General features: G+C 39.3%; 1 protein-coding gene across 1 annotated transcript in view; it reads right to left on the bottom strand.

The window, feature by feature from the left end:
* The window catches only part of LOC124556243 (potassium voltage-gated channel unc-103), a 700301-nt gene that overhangs the window by 411611 nt on the left and 265766 nt on the right, over window positions 1-22924 (bottom strand). The gene's annotated exons all lie outside the window — the stretch shown is intronic.

The following is a 22924-nucleotide window of genomic DNA, read 5'->3' as shown; positions in this document are numbered from 1 at the left end:
GAGTCTCGGTCGGGCACACAGTTTTAATCTGCCAGGAAGTTTCATATCAGCGCACACGCCGCTGCAGAGTGAAAATCTCATTCTGGAAACATCCCCCAGGCTGTGGCTAAGCCATGTCTCCGCAATATCCTTTCTTTCAGGAGTGCTAGTTCTGCAAGGTTCGCAGGAGAGCTTCTGTAAAGTTTGGAAGGTAGGAGACGAGTACTGGCTGAAGTAAAGCCGTGAGTACCGGGCGTGAGTCGTGCTTCGGTAGCTCAGTTGGTAGAGCACTTGCCCGCGAAAGGCAAAGGTCCCGAGTTCGAGTCTCGGTCGGGCACACAGTTTTAATCTGCCAGGAAGTTTCATATCAACGCACACGCCGCTGCAGAGTGAAAATCTCATTCTGGAAACATCCCCCAGGCTGTGGCTAAGCCATGTCTCCGCAATATCCTTTCTTTCAGGAGTGCTAGTTCTGCAAGGTTCGCAGGAGAGCTTCTGTAAAGTTTGGAAGGTAGGAGACGAGTACTGGCTGAACTAAAGCTGTGAGTACCGGGCGTGAGTCGTGCTTCGGTAGCTCAGTTGGTAGAGCACTTGCCCACGAAAGGCAAAGGTCCCGAGTTCGAGTCTCGGTCGGGCACACAGTTTTAATCTGCCAGAAAGTTTCATATCAGCGCACACGCCGCTGCAGAGTGAAAATCTCATTCTGGAACCATCCCCCAGGCTGTGGCTAAGTCATGTCTCCGCAATATCCTTTCTTTCAGGAGTGCTAGATCTGCAAGGTTCGCAGGAGAGCTTCTGTAAAGTTTGGAAGGTAGGAGACGAGGTACTGGCTGAAGTAAAGCTGTGAGTACCGGGCGTGAGTCGTGCTTCGGTAGCTCAGTTGGTAGAGCACTTGCCCGCGAAAGGCAAAGGTCCCGAGTTCGAGTCTCGGTCGGGCACACTGTTTTAATCTGCCAGGAAGTTTCATATCAGCGCACACGCCGCTGCAGAGTGAAAATCTCATTCTGGAAACATCCCCCAGGCTGTGGCTAAGCCATGTCTCCGCAATATCCTTTCTTTCAGGAGTGCTAGTTCTGCAAGGTTCGCAGGAGAGCTTCTGTAAAGTTTGGAAGGTAGGAGACAAGGTACTGGCTGAAGTAAAGCTGTGAGTACCGGGCGTGAGTCGTGCTTCGGTAGCTCAGTTGGTAGAGCACTTGCCGGCGAAAGGCAAAGGTCCCGAGTTCGAGTCTCGGTCGGGCACACAGTTTTAATCTGCCAGGAAGTTTCATATCAGCGCACATGCCGCTGCAGAGTGAAAATCTCATTCTGGATACATGGAGATTAGTTGGGGAATATGATACTGTGAGAAGAGTCTGACAGAATACTGAAAGGCCTAAGGTGAAACAAGGCTCTTGGAATAGATAGCATTCCCGCAGCATTATTGAGAGACATGAAAACTACTCTACCTGGTGTCCAAGATGCACGAGACTCACTGCAAGAATAATTCAATAATTCCAATTCCAAAGAAGGTATGTAATGACACATGTGAATATTATCAAACTATCAGTTTCATCAGTCTTGGTTTCATAATATTGACACAAATTATTTACGGAAGAATAAAAAGGCTGGCAGCAGCTGACCTTGAAGAAGGTGAGTGTGGGTTATGGAAAAATGTAGGAACATCCCACACAAGATTGATGCTATGACTTATCTTAGAAGATATGTTAAGAAAAGGCAGACCTAAGTTTATAGCATTTGCAGACTTAGAAAGCATTTGAAATGTTCAAGGTAGCAGGGGTAAACTACAGGGAGCAAAATGTTATTTACAAATTCTACGGAAACCACAATCCAGTTTCAAGAGTCGAAGGACATGCAAGGGAAGCAGAAGGGAATGATACAGTGTTGCAGCCTGTCCCTGATGTTATTCAATCTGTACATTAAGTAATCAGTAAAGGAAATGAAACCATGGAGAAATATGGAGAGAGAATTAAAGTTCAGGGAGAAGAAATATGAAATTGACATTTGTCAAATGGCATTGTAATTCTGTAAAGACAGCAAAGGACTTGAAAGAGCAGATGAATGGAATGGATAATGTCTTGAAAAGAGGTTATAAGATGGAGATCAATAAAAATAAAACAAGGATAATGAATATAGTCAAATTAAATAAGGTGATGCTGAAGGAAACAGATTAGCAAAAGAGACACTGAAAGTTATAGATATGTATTGTTATTTGGGCAGCAAAGTAACTGATGATGGCTAAAGCAGAGAGACATGAAATGCATATTGGCTACAGTATGACCAACATTTCTGAAAAGGAGAATTTTTTTAACATTTAATATAAATGAAAGTTTCAGCTAAAATAGAATTCATTGGATACTGGTGGTGCACAACAACTGTTGAACATTCAAATGTAAAGAAATACAGTCATTCAGTTGCAGAATCCATAATTTATTGCAAAGCTAGATTTCGGCTCTAACATAGTCATCATCAGTGCTAAAATACAAAAGCAGAATGAAACAAGAATAGGTACAAAATACTTATACAACACAGTTATACAATTCCATATAAGTGGTAACATAGTGATAACATACCATCATCAGAGGAGTCATATAGGCATAACCATGTCAAAGCATAAACATGTGACAACTGGTACTGGCATTTACATGACAGAAACAAAACTCAAGCCATTGCTTACAACCAGTGCAGACAGAAAGAATGTGTATTGTTGAGGACTCATAGTGCCATCAATTGGAGTATGCATCTGAGAAGACATAGCTGAGTTTTATTGAATACCATAACTGTTAAATGAATCATAAAATACAAAATATCAGGGATATGCAAATTACATAGTGAATATATATAAATGCATAAAAAGTGATCAACATTATTTAAGTGCAAATAAAGTCATAAAAGACAGGAGAGTTGCCAGTGGGATTACACTGTGACTACAGTGTGTCAGATTTTATAGTAAGACTAATAGATTAAAAATCTATATACAGATGTTTTATACAACATCTTTCATAAGTGTGTGTCCAATAAGCATGAACAAAGATTGTGAATGCAAACTTAAAAAGCTGCATTAATATAAAATAGTATAAAATAAAAATGATGTGTCCTCTCTGAGATTACATTTGAGGGAGGTAATAATCCAAAAGCACTTCATGTTAAAGAACCTAATGTTTGGATAAATTTCCATTTACATACTTCCATATTTATGTCTGTTACATAGCTATAAAGGTATTGCTAATAGGTATATCCTTCATAATCTTAGCAATTCACAAAACCCACATTTGAAATTTTATTATGAATTGAGTTTGCATGACATATAAGAGAAGTTTACAAAACAGCCATTACAAACTTTTAAGAAACTTCTTTTTCTTAGAAATAGATTGTCATGGTAAGACACTGCACAAACCAATGATGATAACAGTTAAGGATTTTTTTTCATCTTTGACAGTGCTGCACCTCACAGGCAGCATAATATCAAGTCATCTACTAAGATGTTAAATTGGAACCATTACAGCAAATACAAAAATGTGGTTACACTATTTATCATGCCAACTGACACTAAAACCCATAATGAGTACAAGGGACTGTTATTTGGAAGGCATAACCAAAACTGAAATATGTACAAACAGTGCACTCACACAGAAATTGACAATATGTTGTATAATGGTAGCCCAATGCTGTTGTTGGACATCTGACCTTATTCCTTTTCCCCATCTGCTCCTTTCCCTCAAATGTATCCGAGTCCTCTACACATCCTGCAGACTTGATCCCCCGCATCCCCTGGTTGCTCCTCTCCTCTCCAACCCCCGCCCACTGTTGTGCATTCACCGTTGTGTCCCACCTACACTCCACCTCTACATCCTTCATTTCCTTTCCCAAGGTGGCTTCCATCAACTCTCCCTCCCGGATGATGTACTCTCACCCTCCATTTATCCCTCCTATTAACTCTGATCCTCACCTCTCCTTCCCTACCTCTCTCCTTCTCCTGTGCTCCCTCCCCCCCCCCCTTCCATCCTGTTTCTTCCCCGCCTACCCTCTCTTTGACTCCCCTCCCTCCCCCAAGTCCTTTTGCATTCCCCTCCTCTGCCTTCCCCACCCCCTCTCGCATCCACCCTGCCCAACCCCCCCACCCATTATTTGTCCTCTCCCTCCATTGGCTTCCCTCCCTTTTTTATTTTTCCTCTCCTCCCCCTTTTTTCCCCCTCAACTGTCTGGATCCTCCACTCCCCCCCCCCCCCCCCTCCATCATCTGCCTCTGGCTGTGGTGTGCAATCTTCGTGTCTACTCTTTAGTGCAGTGTTTATTGCGTGCTAAGTGTTGTGCGACTTTTTTAAGTGTTGTGAACAGAGACCATACTGTTGCTTGGTGTGACTTATCTCTTGCAAACAGAAACCAGACTGTCACTTTGTTTTTTTAATTGTCTGTCTGCTTACTGTGTGTCTTAATTAGCATCGCCAACCCTTTGTTTTTATATTTTTAACTTCACAACTTTCTGCCATTTTATAGTTTTAAATGTCACTGTTTTTACCACCTTTTTTTATTGTTTATTTCTTCTTATTCTGTTTTTAAATATTCTGTAGGCTAAAGAGCGGCACCCTAAGCTGCTGCCAGCCCCCCTCCCCCCCTCCCCCCCCCCTCCCCACCACCTCCCCCCACCCAATAAAGAAAAAAAAAGGTGTTGGACATATCCCTTATGGGTCAGGATATCTTTTATTTTTGATACAATGATCCTCAAATTGCTCCCAAAACTGGGTATTCTTCACCAACATCTGTTCTTTAATCAGATGGACGATAGATCTATGATGGCAAATTATCTTGACTTCCTCCAAAAGGTCTATAAGCCATCCCTAATTGGCTCAATGCAAGAATTCCAAATGCAAAGAGATAGTGCACCAATTGTGATGCATGCTACATGGGAAAGACCGAGCATAGAATAGAAACTTACTTTGGTGACACCGCGTTTTCAAAAAGAAAAGGCATGTAAATCCATAAGCGATCATGCCCAACAACATTGTTGGCCTTCCCTTATACAAAAGACAAGCAATTTACTATACAAGTGTGCCATTTGTATTTATTTCACTAAGTAAATACTGTATTTTACGGACTATGAAATGCACTTTTTTTCCAAAAATTGCCTCCAAAATTCAGGTGTCTCTCATATTCAAAATAAATATAAAAATGTCCAGTACCTGATTTAAAATTCCTGCCAGTCTTAAAAATGGCCATATATTTGATGCTGGGGAAACCTGTCTCTAACTGGCAACATTGGATTCAACTGGCAGCAGGACTGCACTGATGCAACGAACATCAATTGTGGGGATTCACAAGCTTGCTAACACTGCCTCCATCCCACCCCACAAACAAAAACCTAGAACACTGTCTAGTCTATGATGCATCATTGCAATCTATGGTGCCAGTGAACTTATATTGAAAGTGATTTGTGTTATTGGTAACAGTACAATATTTTTGTTAGTAGCTAGTTTCGTAACAGAACAAAATAAAAGGTATTCATATGATGTGGGCTATAAATTGAAAGTAATAGCAAATGCAGAACAACATGGAAACAGAGCAGCTGAGCAGATTTTGGTCCTCCACCAACAGAAAAAACCATTGATGATTGGAGGGCTAGTACAGAAGAACTGAAACACTTGAGGAAGACTAAATGTGCAAATAGAGGACTGAAAGCAAACTGGCCAAAGCTAGAAAATGACATATTGAAATAGAGTCAATGGCACCATCAAAATGACAATGGAATTGATACAAAAATGTTTCAGATACATGCTCGTAAGCTAGTGCTACAGTGAGACTTAACAGACCTTAAGGGTGGTGTTGGTTGGTGCTACAGGTTTATGAAGCTTCATGGACTTAGCATGCAAACCAAAACCAAAATATCTCACAAAATGCCCCAAGAGTATGAAGAGAAAATATTAGTTTTCCATTATTTTATTATTCAACATCAGGGGAAAAAGAAAACAGCATGGAACTATGCACATAAGGACAAAATTCCTCTGACATTAGATGTGCCAAGTAACAGAGCTGTTGCTTTAAAAGCTATTACAACTGTAACTATCAAAACAAATGGACATGAAAAATGTACTGCAGTGTTGTCTTCTCATGTTGTGCTGATGGCAGTAAACTTAATCCAAATGATCATTTTCAAGTGCAAAGCAGTACCAAAACCTTCTGAAATAATGCCAGGTGCCATTGTTCATGTACATGACAAGTGTTGGATGGACAAGGCTACTATGAAATTATGGATTAACAAGGTGTGAGAGAGAAGGAAAGGTGCTCTATTGAAGAACAGTTCTCCTCTTGTGCTAGATCAGTTTAGCAGTCATTTGAAAAATTCTGTAAAACAGATACTGAGACAGGAAAATATAGAGCTTGCTGTTTTTCCAGGAGGACTCTCAGTAGGTCACAATTGCAACTTCTGGATGTCTCGATAAATAACCACTTAAAGTGTATATGAGAGAGGAACAGGAAAGATTGATGAGGGATGAAACCCATCACGAATTCATTCCAAATGGAGCTTTCAAACAACCTACAATCAAACAAGTGTGTCAGTGGACAAAACAGGCATGGTTGAGAGAGAGAGAGAGAGAGGAGACATTATTGTTAAATCTTTCAAGGAGTGTGGCATAAGTAATGCTCTTGATGGCAATGAAGACCATCTTATTTATGAAGAGAATAACAATGATGATGAACAGGAAGAGGAGGAGGAGGAGGAGGAGGAGGAGGAATTAAAGAAGAAGAAGAAGTGAAAGGAAGCTCATATGACGATTTCAGGGATTTTAAAGGGCAGTTCAGTCTTATAAACTAAGAATTTTTTTCTGTCTGGATTTGCAATCTACAAATAAAAATGGTAAACATGTTATTTTCTAAAAAAACTCGGTAAAAATTAAGGTGTATCTTCTAGTCCATAGCACCTTATAGTCCTTATGGTATGTTGTATACAATGGATTTTTAATCCCTTAGTCTTATCATAAAATGTGACATGGTTTTGTCATGATGTGACCCTATAGAGGACCACTACTGTCTTTTATGACTTTATATGTATTTAAATTCTACTGTTCACTTTTTATGCATTTATAGTGATTCAATGAGTAATTTGCATATCCCAGACATATTGTATTTTAGAAGTCACTTAACAGGTATGGTCTTAAATATAATTGAGTTATAGCTATTCAGATGTATACCCCGATACAGGGCACTATTCTTGCTGTCTGCACTGCTTAAGCAAAGGCTTCAGTCCTTTTTTTTTTTTTTTTTTTTTTCCTTCAATAAATGCTGGCGTCTATTGTCACACATTTATGCTCTGACATGGTTATGCCTGCATGACTCTTCTGGAAATGACATACTATTGCTATGTCCCTATTTATATGGAGTATAACTGCATTAAATATGTAATTTGAACCTGTTCTTGATTCTCTCTGATTTTGTATTTTAGCACTGGAGAGTGAAAATCTAGACCTGTAATAAACTATGGATTCTATGACTGACTGCTGTCCTCCTTTGCATTTGAAGAGATTAAGGTGTTAGGGATTATTTTCTGAAGATATTTGTCTGGAGTGTAGCCATGTATAGAAGTGAAATCTGGGTGACAGACATATCAGACGAAAAGGGAACAGAAGATTTAGAAATTTGGTGCTACAAAAGTGACATTTAGATTGGTAGATTGATTAACTAATGAAGAGGTACTGAATTAAATTGGGGAAAAACAGATTTATGGAACAACTTCACTATAAGAATGGATCCATTAATAGGACACACCCTAAGACATTAAGGAATCATCAATTTGGTAATGGATGGAAATGTGGAAGGTAAAAATTGTAGTGGGATGCCAAACGATGAATTTGGTAAGAAAGTTTAAATGAATGTATATTGCATTGCTTATTTGGAGATGAAGAGCCTTGTACTGAATGAAGTAGCATGGAGAGCTGCATCAAACCAGGCTTTGGACTGAAGACCACAGCAATAACAACAACACCACACTTTACATCATATTATGAATGTTTCATTTTATAGTTTTTAAGTCAGCCACAAGGGTTTGTTAATCATGTGACTAATTTCATAAGAGTGCAGAATCTTTTCTACAACTGGAAACTGTATGTACAAGTTCAATTAACAATTTTCCCATATTGTTAATAGGCATTTATTCCAACTGTTGCTGTTTCCTATGGTATTTTATTCTGATTAAACTGTTGTCATCATTAGCATGATAACTGTTCCTATGGTCAAACAGTGTTATGGAAACTATGATGAAGAATTCTCACACCAACAGTAATTATTCCTATTATGCCTCACAAATGCCAGTTGCTTCAGATCAGAGCCATCCCATGTGTAACTGTCACAAAAATTTTAGACTAATATCAGCTTTATCATAACACCCACTGGAAATGACCCTCTATGATTTCTAGAACAACATCTTTATTGGTTGATGGTGCAGATACATGTGATGGCATCACTGTATACAATTACTGAGTCCCAAGACATGTTTTCAACAAGAAGAGAAATAAAAATTCAACGTCATTTAAATTCAGTACTGGAACCCTCTTCATGTACAGTCTGAATACTGTGCACGCAGCTACAGAGATCATCAGTAGAAGTATGACACCCCAGTCAGTCAGATGCAGTCCAAAGAAGTATCTATCAGAAATGTTTTTTAGTCCCCTTGCAAATGGTTGGTACCGACAACACCTGTTTCAAGTAACATACAAATAATATTACCTCCTATGGGTCCTGTAACACAAAGTGAAAAACAGACACATTGCATTTCATTTACATTGTTCTGTACAGGAGCTCAACTAGGGTTCTTATTCCCAATGACTGTTTTTTTTTGTTGGTAAGTATACATTGCACACTGCTGAATATAAGGATGTGTGTAAACCTTGCACTGAATAGTCAGAAATACAGGAGACACTATCCTGTCTTAATACCTGAGGAACTGTGAAACCTTACAGTCTGAAGGATTTTACATACACTTCATGAGGTCCACTGGGCGCTATTTTATGTACAAGAATATGCACATCTTCTACAAAATGTCACTGAATACATGCCAACAAATGAACATGTAGAACTTCTTTGGTATTCCAGTGGACTGTTTACATGTTTTCAACAAAGATTAGATTAGATTAGATTAGATTAGAATGACATTGGGAGTTCCAGCTCATGACAACCTGCACAATAACAATTTATGTTTTGGGTAAATGTCATTAATTATCATACTGCACAAGGTATGGCCAGGAGAAAGCCTTTTCAGAAAATATTTCAGTTACAATGCCATTTAATTTACTTTCTTCACCAAACCTAATTATTACTGTTTCTTTAAGCTGTTGGGCACTTCCATAACCAGATGCCTGTATTAAGTCTTTATCTTTACTATCATCATTCTGTCTAATATTTCACATGTGGGTTTTGTTGCATCATAACTGGAGGTCTACTCTCATTAAAACATTGTGAAGTTTCTCCTTGGAATATATAATTACTGTTTTATCTTATTAATGACTGCTATGTTTACAGTGAAGTCTAAGCATGTCACCTTCACTTTTTATTCAGATTTTTCAGTGTTCACATAATGTCTCTGATAACTCACCAAGAACTAGATTAAAGAGAAGGGAGTAGAAATCATCTCTCTCTCAAATGCTTCTACACACTTCAGAAGAGCCAGAGAATTTATTAAGCAATTTCACTGCACACATTGTGGTTGGAGTATTCTGATGGATTTGTTTTTTGGTCTTCCAGTCCACTCTGTGCTTTTCCTAAAACAGTCTGTACACCCAAAAGGGCAAACTGATACATTGTCACATACATACAATCATGTACAGGTTACAGATCTATCATGGACATGATCATCTGAAGCCTGTTTTGTAATCACCAATGATGTGGTCAAGCTGTTATTCTGATGAATTTAAGAGAAAATTAAAGAAAGAAAACATGAAAGTAACTACCAAAAATGTAAAAGCCTGTCTAGTTTTCGAGATCTTCCTCACTTCCTTTTTCACAGTAGTTTCATCATAGTTTCCTTGTTTTACATGACGAATATTGAAATGAAATGATAGTACAGCACCATTATCTAGGAGACCCCAACTGAGACTGGTCAGGCACCGGGTTTAAGGCTTTCTGTTTGATGCCACTTTGGCAACTTCCATGTCTTTATGATGATAATTAGATAAAATGATTAGACAACACAGAATAAAGTCCCCAACCAACAAAAATATTCGACTCAGTTGGGATCAAACACAGGAACATGCATTCTAAAGGTAGTGACACTAGCCACTACACCATGAGCTGTGAACAAGAATACAGGGTGAAGAAAAAATGCTGCACCTGCATAAGATTTCTCATCCCAGTTCATGACAAAAATGTATCAAACAAAACCTAGCCCCACCAATAGGTGTAATGGAAATGAAATTTAAGAAACAAGTTTCTGGCAACATTGTAACTGTGTGCAGTATGGCCAAGAACAGATAGTGTTAACTCTGTGCAGTGCCAAAGCTGTCCCATTAGCTCAATGAGATGAAGCAATGCTATGGGGAATGGATATGCAGATTCACTGAATGTTCGAGTTGCATTCATGCAAAATATTTTTTTCAGTTTTAGCATCAAACTGTGTCCAAGTTACACCTCCACAATGCAGTCTCTTGTGTATTTCTTTGTGTTACTGTTTCCTTTATTGAAATGTACCAAACTAAACCTAGCCCCACCAATAGGTGTAATGGAAATGGAATTTGAGAAACAAGTTTCTGGCAACCTGCATCCATATCATTACACATTAACTTAACACCACAAGACTGCAATTGATGAGTACACTTTTGTGACTGGCCTTTGCATCTGGTGGAAGATATCAAAACATTTTATAAACAATGTGATATGGACTGATGAACCTAGCTTCTCCTGTGAAAGTATTTTCAACCTCCACAACAGCCATTATTGGTCGAATCACAACCCACGTTTCACCCATGAATGTGTCTTCCAGACATAACATGTTCTTCTTCTTACAGGCATAAAAGCCCACTTTCTTTTGTCCACGACACAAATGAAGCCAATATAAAACAACAGTGGCTACAGTAACATCATCTATATCAAATGACATAAAAAAGCAAATAAATAAATGAAATATGTAGGCTACACTTGAGTGCACATTATGCTATGCACAGTAACTCCGTTCAGTATGTTGTATGTTGGATGCCTGGGATTATTTTCACAGAGGCATTATCTACATGTACGAGTAACATTCACTTTAGAGAAGATGTTCAAAGTGACTACCTTGCATTTGCAAAAACTTCACCACATGCTGAATAATATTTTGCTAGACACTACACATAATACTTTGCTGGACCCTGCACAATATATGCCACTCTCTAAGCAGCACACATGCAATCTATTAGTTCATGTATATTCACAGATGGAGTACTAAGAGCTTGTTCCTTTAAATGTCCCCATAAATAAAAATCTAATGGTTTAAGGTCCAAGGGATGTGTAGGCCAGAACAATGGACCTCCATGAATAATCCATTTCCCTGGGTATGCTCCATTTAAATAATTATGCACCTTCATTCCAATGCGTGGCATTGCACCATGTTGAAACCACAGCTGTCACTGAACACCATGTGGAATATTTTCTAATGCCTCAGGCAAAATACTGCAAAGAAACATATGATACAGAGATGCATTCAACTTGTCTAGCAACACACAATTCCAGTCAACAGGTATATGGCAAAGTGTGCCTGGAAGACACATTCATGGGTGGCACGTGCATTGTGATTCGACCAATAATGACTGTTGTGAAGGTTGAAAATACTTTCACAGGAGAACCTAGGTTCATCAGTCCATATCACATTGTTTATAAAATGTTTTGATATCTTCCACCAGGTGCAAAGGCCACTCACAAAAGTGTACTCATCAATTGCAGTCTTGTGGTGTTAAGTTAATGTGTAATGACATGGATGCAGGTCTTCACCATGCAACAGTTTGACCACCAGTCTTTGAGCTATCTGGAACTGCCTTTCAATATCAAGGGTATTTCACCCAAGTGACTGGTGAGCAGTTTCAAGAGTAATGTCCTCTGTTTGTGGACTGTGTCTAGTCCTTGGATGGCCTCTGTCCATTACTTGTGGACAAAGATTACCTGGTTCCCAAAAGCATTGCTCCAGTTGATGAAAAACATTCTTATCGGGATGGTGCCTTTGAGGGGACCATGCAGCACATGCATGAGCAGCACACAGCACCAAAAGCATATCAATGTAGTCACCACTTGTGTACTCCATTGGGAAGCCACTGCACATGAACTGGAAAGGACCAGTTATGGTCATACACTGTGTGGTTAGTACACACATGCATGCAGCTTGTTTTATCCCACTGTCATGTGATAAGCTATTGTCATGTGACAAAATGATGTCCTGCTTATAAGCAATGAGAACTAGGGAGTGGACATCTAAAAAATAAAAAAGGAACCTGTCATAGATTTGAACAATAGCTCCATGGCAGATGAGAGTTTAATGTTCCAGCAGTCTACTCAGTGAGGTATGACAGCTGGTACAGTAGTGCAGGGTTATACATGTTTCTCTGCACATTCCAATGCATTGCATGATGTTACCAGCTCCTCATTCTCATACATGTGTTCTCAAAATGCGTCCTATCTGCTTTTGCTATATAAACTTTTGTCCTAAATCTGGGTGAGGAATCATATGCTGACCTCGAAACGTGGCATTTTTCTTCACCCTGTATAGTGATTCACTTTGTGAATTCATTTCACCTAGCTACTACATATTTGGAGCAATGTAACCATCCTCCCTATGATCCCCCCACCTTCCTCCCTCCCCAAACATCCTGCTAGGGAATTGAAACTGAGAAACATTTCATATTACTATCATTTAAGGGGAAAAAAAGCACACTGACTATAGCATAGCCCCAAATATTAATCTCCAATAGTGCATATAAATATGGTATTAGATCCACCTAGTTGCACAGTTATGTAACTTCAGTTTACACCCATGTGAAGGACTATATCTTAATTGATTAAATGAGTAGAGACATTTCGTGAACATTCCTAACAAAAATTTCTGTGCAAATAACCTCACCACAAATCCAATAACATAGTTGTTTGTTTCTGTAGTTTCATTGTGCTAATGGTATTGTGAAAGATACTGCTTTCACTATAGCTTTTAAAGAAGGAACTGCTGTTTCCAAAAGTGCATAATACACCACATAATCTCAGTTACACCCATGACATTAATGATAAATCAAACTCCTAGCTATACCCCGGAAGTGCTCATCTAGCTGCATTTCTGGAAAGTGCCTCTAAAATTTGGAACCTGTGGAGATAACCAAGTGGCAAATTGGTCTGTGAGGACTGTTTCAATAGCACATCTGGTACTGAACTAGCAGTGACAGGCAGAGGTGCGGGTTTGATTTTTGATTCAGCACATAGTTTGAATTTGTGACAAATGTTTATTTCAGCATCATATTTGTCATCTTCCATGCAAACCATGTGCATTCATAATTGTTGTGTCAGCAAATAAAAACCTCTGTGAACACAATGGACAAAATGAGCTGCAAAGAGTAGGCTAAAAACTGAAGCTGGTTTGCACACTGGCCATCTGAATTTTCCATAGAACTAATTTAAAATTTCAGGTATAAAGAGTCTTTTCACTAGTAATTAGGTTCAACTTCAGGCATTTCGTATTATTTCTCTATATTTTCAAATACGCTTTTGAGTTTTGTACTATGGTAGCATCTAATAATGAACTTACATTTGTATTGGAAATTTTGGCAGTTTTGCATTTGGGTTCTGCCTGACTTGAAAAACAAACTGCGTATGTTATCTTAAAAGAAATATTATCCATATAAGTAATTTTGGGTAGCTCCTATGTGTCAGAGAAATATGATCAAGCTACACCTGTTCATACTAAATACTACAAACATGGCAATGCTTTGCAATTGCTAAATATGTATCAGAACTGGCTATGCATCCTAAACTATTTCTCCCACTTATTTCTGCCCATTTTCTCCTCCTCCTGCCCCCCACTCTCTTGGTTCATCTCCTCATCACCCTCCCCCCTCTCTGTGTACATCACCTCCTCCACCCTCTGTATGTCCATTTCCTCCACCCCTCCTCTCTGTTCTCTTACCCTTGTCTCTGACCTGGAGCCTTGTTCATTGTTATTGCAAATGCAACCCTGTTTGGGAACTGAGGTTCCCTGAAATGAAGAGGCAAATCAGTTGGGATTAATGGTACATGGGGTATGAAATAGGCCTCTCCAGCTGCTGGATATATAAGGATAGTAGTTTCAGTAACAGTATTTTGCATAGTTTTAATCTGGGAATGTATAGAATTAAAAGTTTTGAATGATTTAGAATCCACAGTAGTATTCTAATCACAAGTTAATAAGCCATAAATAAAATTTTCCTGTTTTCTGTAAAACTGACAGTGAGGATGAAAGAAAAAAAGTGGGGACAGCAGATTACCTGAGGTTGAGGCCAGAATTATTACAGGAATAGAGGATGTGTTTTAAGGATAAGTACTGGTTAGGAATTTTGGAAGATGCGGTAAATTGAAGAGGTCATGTAAGCAGAGTCTGGGTGCTATGGGGGGCTGACAGAGGGGCAAAGGGGTTCACCGTGAGAAGGATGGGTGTTGATGGATAGCAGTCCTCCAAGACAACAGTACAATGTCAACAGGTTGGACAGTTTATGGAAGTGGTGTCTGGAATGCTTCCCCAGGTGCTGCAGTGCAAGGGTATCATTTTGGAGTTCAGAGATGTTATGTATGTACTGAGGATTGCATAGTAACAGTATGTGGAGGAGTGAGGAGAGGTGGTTCTGAGATGTCTGTGCCATCAAGAAGTGTTTTTCCAGTACCATGTTCAAGAGGGATAGGGACTGGCAGAATCTGAAAAGGCAAATATCATTATGAAAGGGAGAGTGGGCTGCAGAGAAGGGAATTTTTATGGTCAGGCCACTGGGGGAATTCCATTGTTTAGACAGCATTTAAGGAACAGGATGTGGAACTGAGTTTTAGCCAGGGAGTTTACTTTCCCAAAATGGCACTGAAAGATGAGACAGAGGTCTGTTGGGGTTGGGATGATGTTAGTAAATAGGAAATGACACTGGAAGTGGTCAATGAAAGTGTTATGTGGATATAAGAAGAAATGGATAATAGAGAATGAGTTCATGGAGTGAAAAGGACAGAAGTAATTGTGCTGGGAGCAATAGGGTCATTTTGTGGAACGATGGTATTCAAGTTATGCTCACACATGGGAAAGAAAAAGGAGGGAGTAAAAACTCAGACAGGAAGAATGTGTGAGGAGGGATGGTTGGAGTCTGAGGACGAATGTAGTGGCTGGTTGCTGGATTGTGTTGTAGCTGTGGTCCGGTAGGTGGCTGTTACGTGAACAGCATGCAGCGCAGTTGCAATGGCAACAACTGGTGCTATAGGGTGTCACAAAAGTTGCACATAACTATGTTGGTTGGCACAGGTGAAGCTCATAGATAACAAAGGCAAGCAACATTAATACCTCCTAGCGGCTCTCTTCCTTCCAAACCTTGTAATGTCCCTCCTTTGTTATTATACATAATTTACATCCTATTTGTCTCTCCTGTATTTTACATCAGTATCTTTTTATAATATGTTTTCCCACTTGTCTTTGTTATGCACATGCAGGCAACTTTTGTTACACCTTATAGCACTGATTGCAGCTGTTACAATTGCACTGCATGCCATTCTATGTAACACATATCTGCTGGATTACAATTATAACCCATTCCACCAACCAACCACTACATTTAACCCCTGGATACACCCATCCCTCACACATTCCTCCTTCCAGAACTTTACATTTTTCCTTCTTCTTTCCCATGCATGACAATAACTTAAATGTTGTCACACCACAAATCCACCATATTGCTACCAGCACAATTACTTCCATCCTTTTCACTCCACTAACCCATGGTACATTATCCGGTTCTCCTTATAACCATCTAAAACTTTCACTCATCCATTTCCTACCATCATCACTACCCCATTGGACCACTGCCCATCTTTCTGCACCAATTCAGAAAAAATACCACTTCCCTTGGCTAAAAAACAGTTTCACATTATGTTCCTTAAACGCTGTCTAAACCAAGATCCCTTACCCCCAACAACCTAACCATAAAAATTCCCTTCTCTGGATCCCATCCCTCCTTTGGCAATGACCTTCACCTTTTCAGGTTCTGCCAGTCCATATCCCTCATGAGTCTGGTAGTGCAAAATCACCTTTCCATGGCACAGACATCCCACAATCACCTCTATTCCCCCTGCAAGATACTGTTACTATGCAACCCTCACTACATACACAACATTTCTGAAACAGAAACACTTGCATTCCAAGACTTGAAGGAGGTTTTTTTTTTTTTTTTTTTTTTTTTTTTTTTTTAATGATACTCCCACCATTTGACTCTAATAATTTTTATTTTATTGTTGAAAATCCAGATTGCAATCTCAGGCCATTTTCAAGTACAAAAACTTATTTGTATGTCAAAAGACATCAGACGCATGAAATACAAGTCCTTATCAAAAAAGCATATCTGGTCATATAGGCCAGACCTGTCATTATTAAGAGTGAGAACATTTCTAAAACACCTAAATGTATTACAGACTTTCACTTCTGGACCCTATAGCACAACTGTAATCTAAAACTGCTAACCAATAAACCTGTTTGTAATACATTTACATAGTTTAGAGACGTTCTTACTTTTACTAATGACAGCATCTCGCCTATATGACCAGATATAGTTTTTTGACAATGACTTGTATTTCACGCCATTCTGATGTCTTTTGACATACAAATACGTTTTTGTACTTGCAAATGGCTTAAGGCCACAATCTGGATCATATAAAAATTATTACAGTTAAATGGCAACAGCATCATTCAAAAATTTACCATGACTGTGACTCCATTGAAAATAAAAATTATCAACCTAGAGGAGTATTCCAGAAACTACCTCCATAAATTTTTCAACCTTTACACCCCTATTCATGCCTTGGAGCACCACTATTTATCAACACCCATCCTTCTCATACTGAACCCCCTTTTCAATTCCTTATAGTACCCAGCCTCTGCTGAGCTGATGTCTTCAATTTACCACATCCTTTAAAACTCCCTCCCAACACCCCACAAAACCCACAAGCACACCCAAAACAATGTTCTTAAACTCTCTACCAAAAACCTCAGTCCCTCAGAAGTTTCAGTCCTATACAAAGTCCCAACCTTCATCCCTACACCCTGATTTAACCATGTTCAACTTGTCAAAGATGTACTCTCCTTCTCCTAATCCCTACAATGGAAACACTTCTGTGACCCCCACTCCGATCTAATCACCCCCTAGTCAGCTTCCAGAACTTCCCTAACTGCAACTTGGCCTCATCATCCTTCCCCAGGTCCCGTCCTATGAACACTAACCTTTTGGCAGAAGAAAAGACAGCCATACACAACCTGAAAACATATCCACTCCTAATCATCCTCCCTGAAGACATAGGTTCCATCAGTGTCATGATGAATCATGAAGACTCCCTCCACTTAAAAACTCTGCCAGAGTGATTGTCTTCCAGAAGACCAATATAACGTGCAATCCCTTCTGAAATCCAAAGGCCCATCCCAGAGCCTCTCACCTGAGCCCATCTTCCTCCTCCCCCAAACAACACCTCACACACCCAACTTCTACATGCTCCTCAAAATCCACAAGCTCAACAATACTGGACACCCCATTGTAACTGACTGCTGTGCTCGCACTCAAAGAACTTCTACTCTTGTTGACCATCACCTCCAACCAACTGCACAAAAGCTAGTCTCTCACATCAAAGATACTAACCACTCCCTTCACGAACTTTCCACCATCCCCACACGTTTCTGCGATCCTTATTTGTCACTGCTGATGTCACCTCCCAAAACACCAACATCCCTCATGCCCATGGCCTTGGCACTGTTGCACACTACCTCTTCCAATGTCCTTCACACTCTAAACCAACCACCTCATTCCTTGTACACCTTACCAACTATATCCTCACCAACAACAACTTTTCCTTTGAAGGGAAGGTTTACAAACAAATCTGTGGCACAGCCATCAGCACCTGCATGGCACCCTCCTATGCCAGCCTGTTTGTGGGCTGCCTAGAGGAAACCTTCCTAGCCTTCCAAAACTTCCAACTCCTAGTCTGTTTCATGTTCATTGATATCATCTTCCTTATCTGGACTTAGGGCCACAACACACCTTACACATTTTTTCACAACCTCAAAACCTTTCCCCCATCTGCTTCACCTTGTCCTCCTCCAACCCAATATGCCACTAGATGTTGATGCCACTCACATGGCTCTATTCACTCCTGTGTCCACATTAAACCCACTAACCACCAACAGTAGCTGCATTTTGACGCCTGCTATTCCTTCCATAACAAAAAATCTGTCCCACAGTCCAGCCACCTGTGGAAGATGTATCTGCAGTGATGATAACTACCATGCTCAGTATGCTGAAGCACTCACAGACAGGCAATTCACTCAATAAACATATTCCCATTCCATATCCTCACACACCCCTAATCCCCCCCCCCCCCCCAAGAATCAGCTACAAAGGAGCGCCCCTTATCACCCAGTACCACTCTGGACTGGAACAGCCAAATCATATCCTTCAACAGAGCTTTGATTATCTTTCATCCTGCCATAAAATGAGGGATATCCTACCCAAGATCTTTCCCACCCTTCCTAAAGTGGTGTACTGCTGCCCACCCAACTTACATAACATCCTAGTCCATCCCTATGCCACTCCCACTCTCAACTCCTTGCCATGGAGATCATGTCCCTGACCCAGACCAAGGTGAAAGACCTAGCCAATCCACCCTTTCAGCACCACCTACACTAGTCCTGTCACAGGCTTATCCCACCCCATCAGAGGCTGGGCCACCTATGAAAGTAGTTATGTTATTTACCAACTCTGCTGTAAACACTGCACAGCCTGTTATGTTGGTATGGCTACATACCAGCTGCCCACCAGGATGAATGTCCACCATTAAACTGTTTTCAAGAACAAAATTGACCACTCAGTCACACAACATCCAGCAAAGCACAACATGTTCAATTTCAATGGGTGTTTCACAACCCAAACCATCTGGAGCCTTCCCTCCACCACTAGCTTCTCTGAACCATGCAGGTGGGAGTTACCCTTACAACATATCCTCTGCTCCTGTAATCATTCTGGCCTCAGTCTCAGGTAACCCACTGCCTCACACTCTCCACCCAACAGTTTCCCCTTTCTCCATCCTATCACCACCTCTCAATTCACCTACCCATGTCACCTTCAGTGTGTGTCACTTGCTGTGGCCACTACAACTGTGCAAGCCCATATACTCTGCCACCCCTTCCCTCCCATATTCCTAGCCTCCCTCCGAACCACTAGCCACCCACCTCAAGTCCCTCTCCCAGCCTCCTATCTCCCTCTCCCTGTATACACTCCATCTGATGCTACCCTCACCAGAACCAGTCCATCTGAAGGTGCTAAATTTTCTTTCTTTTGTGTGTGCCTATTCACAACTTGGCCCTTCTGCTTTTTGGCAAGTGGTTTCCTTTAATTCGAAAGTACAAATACAGATTAATGAGCAGATGAAATTAATGGCCATCTCAACCATTTTGCAGATGGTGTGGCTCACTATAAGGATATAAGGTTACGTTATCCAATAAAAAATTGTGGTCAAGTGCTAACAGAATAAAAGTCTCATTAAAGAATTTTAACTACATCTTAACTTCGATAAATGAAAAATCATGTTCCACACACATACAAAGCCTTTGGCCAGGATGTACTGGGCCACAATAGGAGTCAGGCAAACCAGACAAATACCTGGGAATGATGATGTGTAAGGATATTAAATCAACAAATCATAAATAATCTTTCAGGAAAAAGCAAATTGGTAGACTTCTATTAATTGTTTGGGGAATGGTAAACCGCCAATCTTCTATGAAAGAGATTGCTTATAAAACACTTGTCTCTTATTAACTGGATACTGTTGTGTGCAATCCACACTGTGTTAGATTAAGAAGGGACTTACCTCATATACCCAGTACTATGAATTGTCATGAGACTTATATGCAGCTGAGTGAAGCTGTTGTGTTCCTAAATGGACAGACACTAATTAAAATGTCTCATACTTGGCAAGACATGTAAAACGCAAAGAAGTGGTTTTACAGGTGGAACCTGTAAGTATTCTTCAATCCCCTGTATGTCACTCTCACAAAGCTGGTGAAAAGAAACAGACTAATAACAGCTAGTGCAAACACATACAATGATTCTTTCTTGCCATACTCTACATGTGAACAGAACAGGTATAAAATTTAATATAAAATATACTTAAAAAAGTACCCTATATCAGATAATTTATGGTGATTTGCAGAGCATACATGTGGATTTAAAGTTTAAATATGATCTGAGAGATGATTTGTAACACATTTTCTCTTGACTGATGTGTTATGTGATAAGAACTAGAAAACCACTGTTGTATTTTCATTTCAGATTGCAAAACCTATGAGTGCTACTCATTTCTTCAGAATATTTATCACCTTTAATTCAGGTATTTTCTTCCCCACACAGGTCTATGAAAACGACTTTCCCCTGAACTGACAACTTGCTGGATATTGAGTAGTCTTTGATGCAATAATAACACAAAGATTTTCTTTCTAACTGACATAGATAATCTTGAATGGAAATTGAGACATTCTTGACAATGTATCTGAGCTCATGTGGCTATATTACTTTTGGTTAAAATTCTTCAACAGATGAAAATTTAAAATGTCACATACAAATAAACATTCTTGAAAATATTGGGCTACGCAAGATGCAGCTATCTTCGAGAAACTAAACATAACTAGAAGAATTGCAATTAAAAAATTTCATTTACAGAAATTGGATCACTGCATGTTGTCCTTTAAGAGACAGGAATTCAAAATATCAATACATGAAAATGATGTCCTGCACTCATTCTGACTTCTGTGGTCCTTATGATTTATCTTCAGACTCACGTAGATCCAATTCTGCAGGTAAACCAACAAGAAATGTGTACACAGAAGGGTAGCAAGAATGGTTATAGGTATGTTTCACTCATGGGAGACCATAATGGAAGTACTGAAAAACCTGAATACCAATAAGCCTGCTAAAGGTTAGTTACAGAGCTTCAAGAACTAGTATTAAGCAAAGACTCTAGAACCACACTACGGCCTCCAATATTTTGTCCCCATGGAGAGTCCCAAAACACATTCAACCAATTACAGCATGAGCAGAGGCATCTGAGCAGTCATTCATTTTGTGCTCCACACACAACTGGAATGCGCAGGAACCCTAATATGTAGTACTATGCTAAGTATCTTCCATCATAAATTTCAAAGTGGTTCATACACTATCTGTGCAGATGTACAAAATATCAGAATTGGAAAAATCCTAGTTATTTTGGAGGAAACAGAGTATCACAAACTTCAGACTACATGACTACCAAAATAATTTTTAGATTGTTAAAACTTATTTTTTGCAGCATGCATCATGTTGAAACCAGGTCTAATGAAAATGTGGAAAAGTGGTCAGCAGTTGCATTTTTGATTTGCAGCCTCTTGATAAGTTCAGCACAGTCAGAGACTTAAAAAAATATCTAGAATGCTGGGTATCCTTTGTGAGTTGCAGACAATGCAATAGAGAAAGTACACACATGTATATGCATCAGTATTGAATGTCTGTTACCCACTGATAATATTTATCAGCAAGTAGTCACACTACTAACATGAAAGTCTGTTCTCTACAGTCTCACCTTCCACCATTTCTATGCAGATTGTTTTATCAAGAGTCCAGTCATACAATAGAACATTGCTGTTAAACTCCAGGACATTCCTTTCAGAAACAATAGGAGTATTGCTATAATTCATTTCTACGAATATTTTCAAATTTAAAAGAAGTGGCAATCCTCAGCTGATTTGAAGAACATACGAGCTTTTCTACAAATGGGCAATGAAAGTTCAGGAAAAAGTAAAGAGTCTTGTCATGTAGGTGCTCATGAAATCTAATAACACAAGAAACTGAAGGAATATTTCCAACCGAAACTATACTCATCTGTTGTTAAACTGGCCACAAACAGAAATATTATATTTCAGATTACTGCACTGCCATGTGAATGGTAAGTACAATAGTAGTCTTTGAATGCCAGATAAATAAGAAATGAAACGTCAAGAGTTTTTCTGCATGTGATGTTTTCAAAGATATTACACATAGCAAGGAGAGCTGTACAACACTACTACCATTCTCAATTACAGTAATTCATAAGCCTGTGGCATCTTCTGGCAATAGGCTCCTCTTTTTTCCATGTGATATTAGTATTCTAGGTATTTTGTAACATACACACTATGAATATACTTCAATACTTATGTCTGCATAAGTGTGAGTAGGGGAAATATTTTTTTCTCTATTTTTTATGTATTGATTTTCATGTTTTATACCTGTGTTTGAATGTATGTGTTGTAGAGGCTTGAGGTAAACTTAGACAAAACGCAAACAGCTGCCTAACTGCACATAAATACTACCTGAAAAACTCTGGTAGGCTCACTGGTGTGCCAGACTTTAACTTTTATGGCAATACCAAACAGCTGTTCACAAAATAACTCTTCATGCACCCTTATGGTACATGCTGCTTCCAATTTTAATAGTTTGTATAAATTCTGTAAAACTCTTCAGTCTGCCCATCTTGAACACTCTTAATCTCAGCATCTGAGGTTTACCTGTTCTAAATATTTATTATTTTATACAAATAATCATCATTTGATATAAGACTAAAACATATTAAATGCCAATAAACTGCATATGCAAACGGTTTTGGAGTGATTTGGTACCAGTTTAAGGTTCCAGTTTCTTATGATCACTGTCCAAACTTTATTCATCTATATATATTTTTATTGTTT

This window comes from Schistocerca americana, chromosome X, assembly GCF_021461395.2.
Source record: "Schistocerca americana isolate TAMUIC-IGC-003095 chromosome X, iqSchAmer2.1, whole genome shotgun sequence".
NCBI lineage: Eukaryota > Metazoa > Arthropoda > Insecta > Orthoptera > Acrididae > Schistocerca > Schistocerca americana.
Note: the sequence above shows the minus strand (reverse complement) of the source record. Positions and strands in the feature narration are given on the sequence as shown.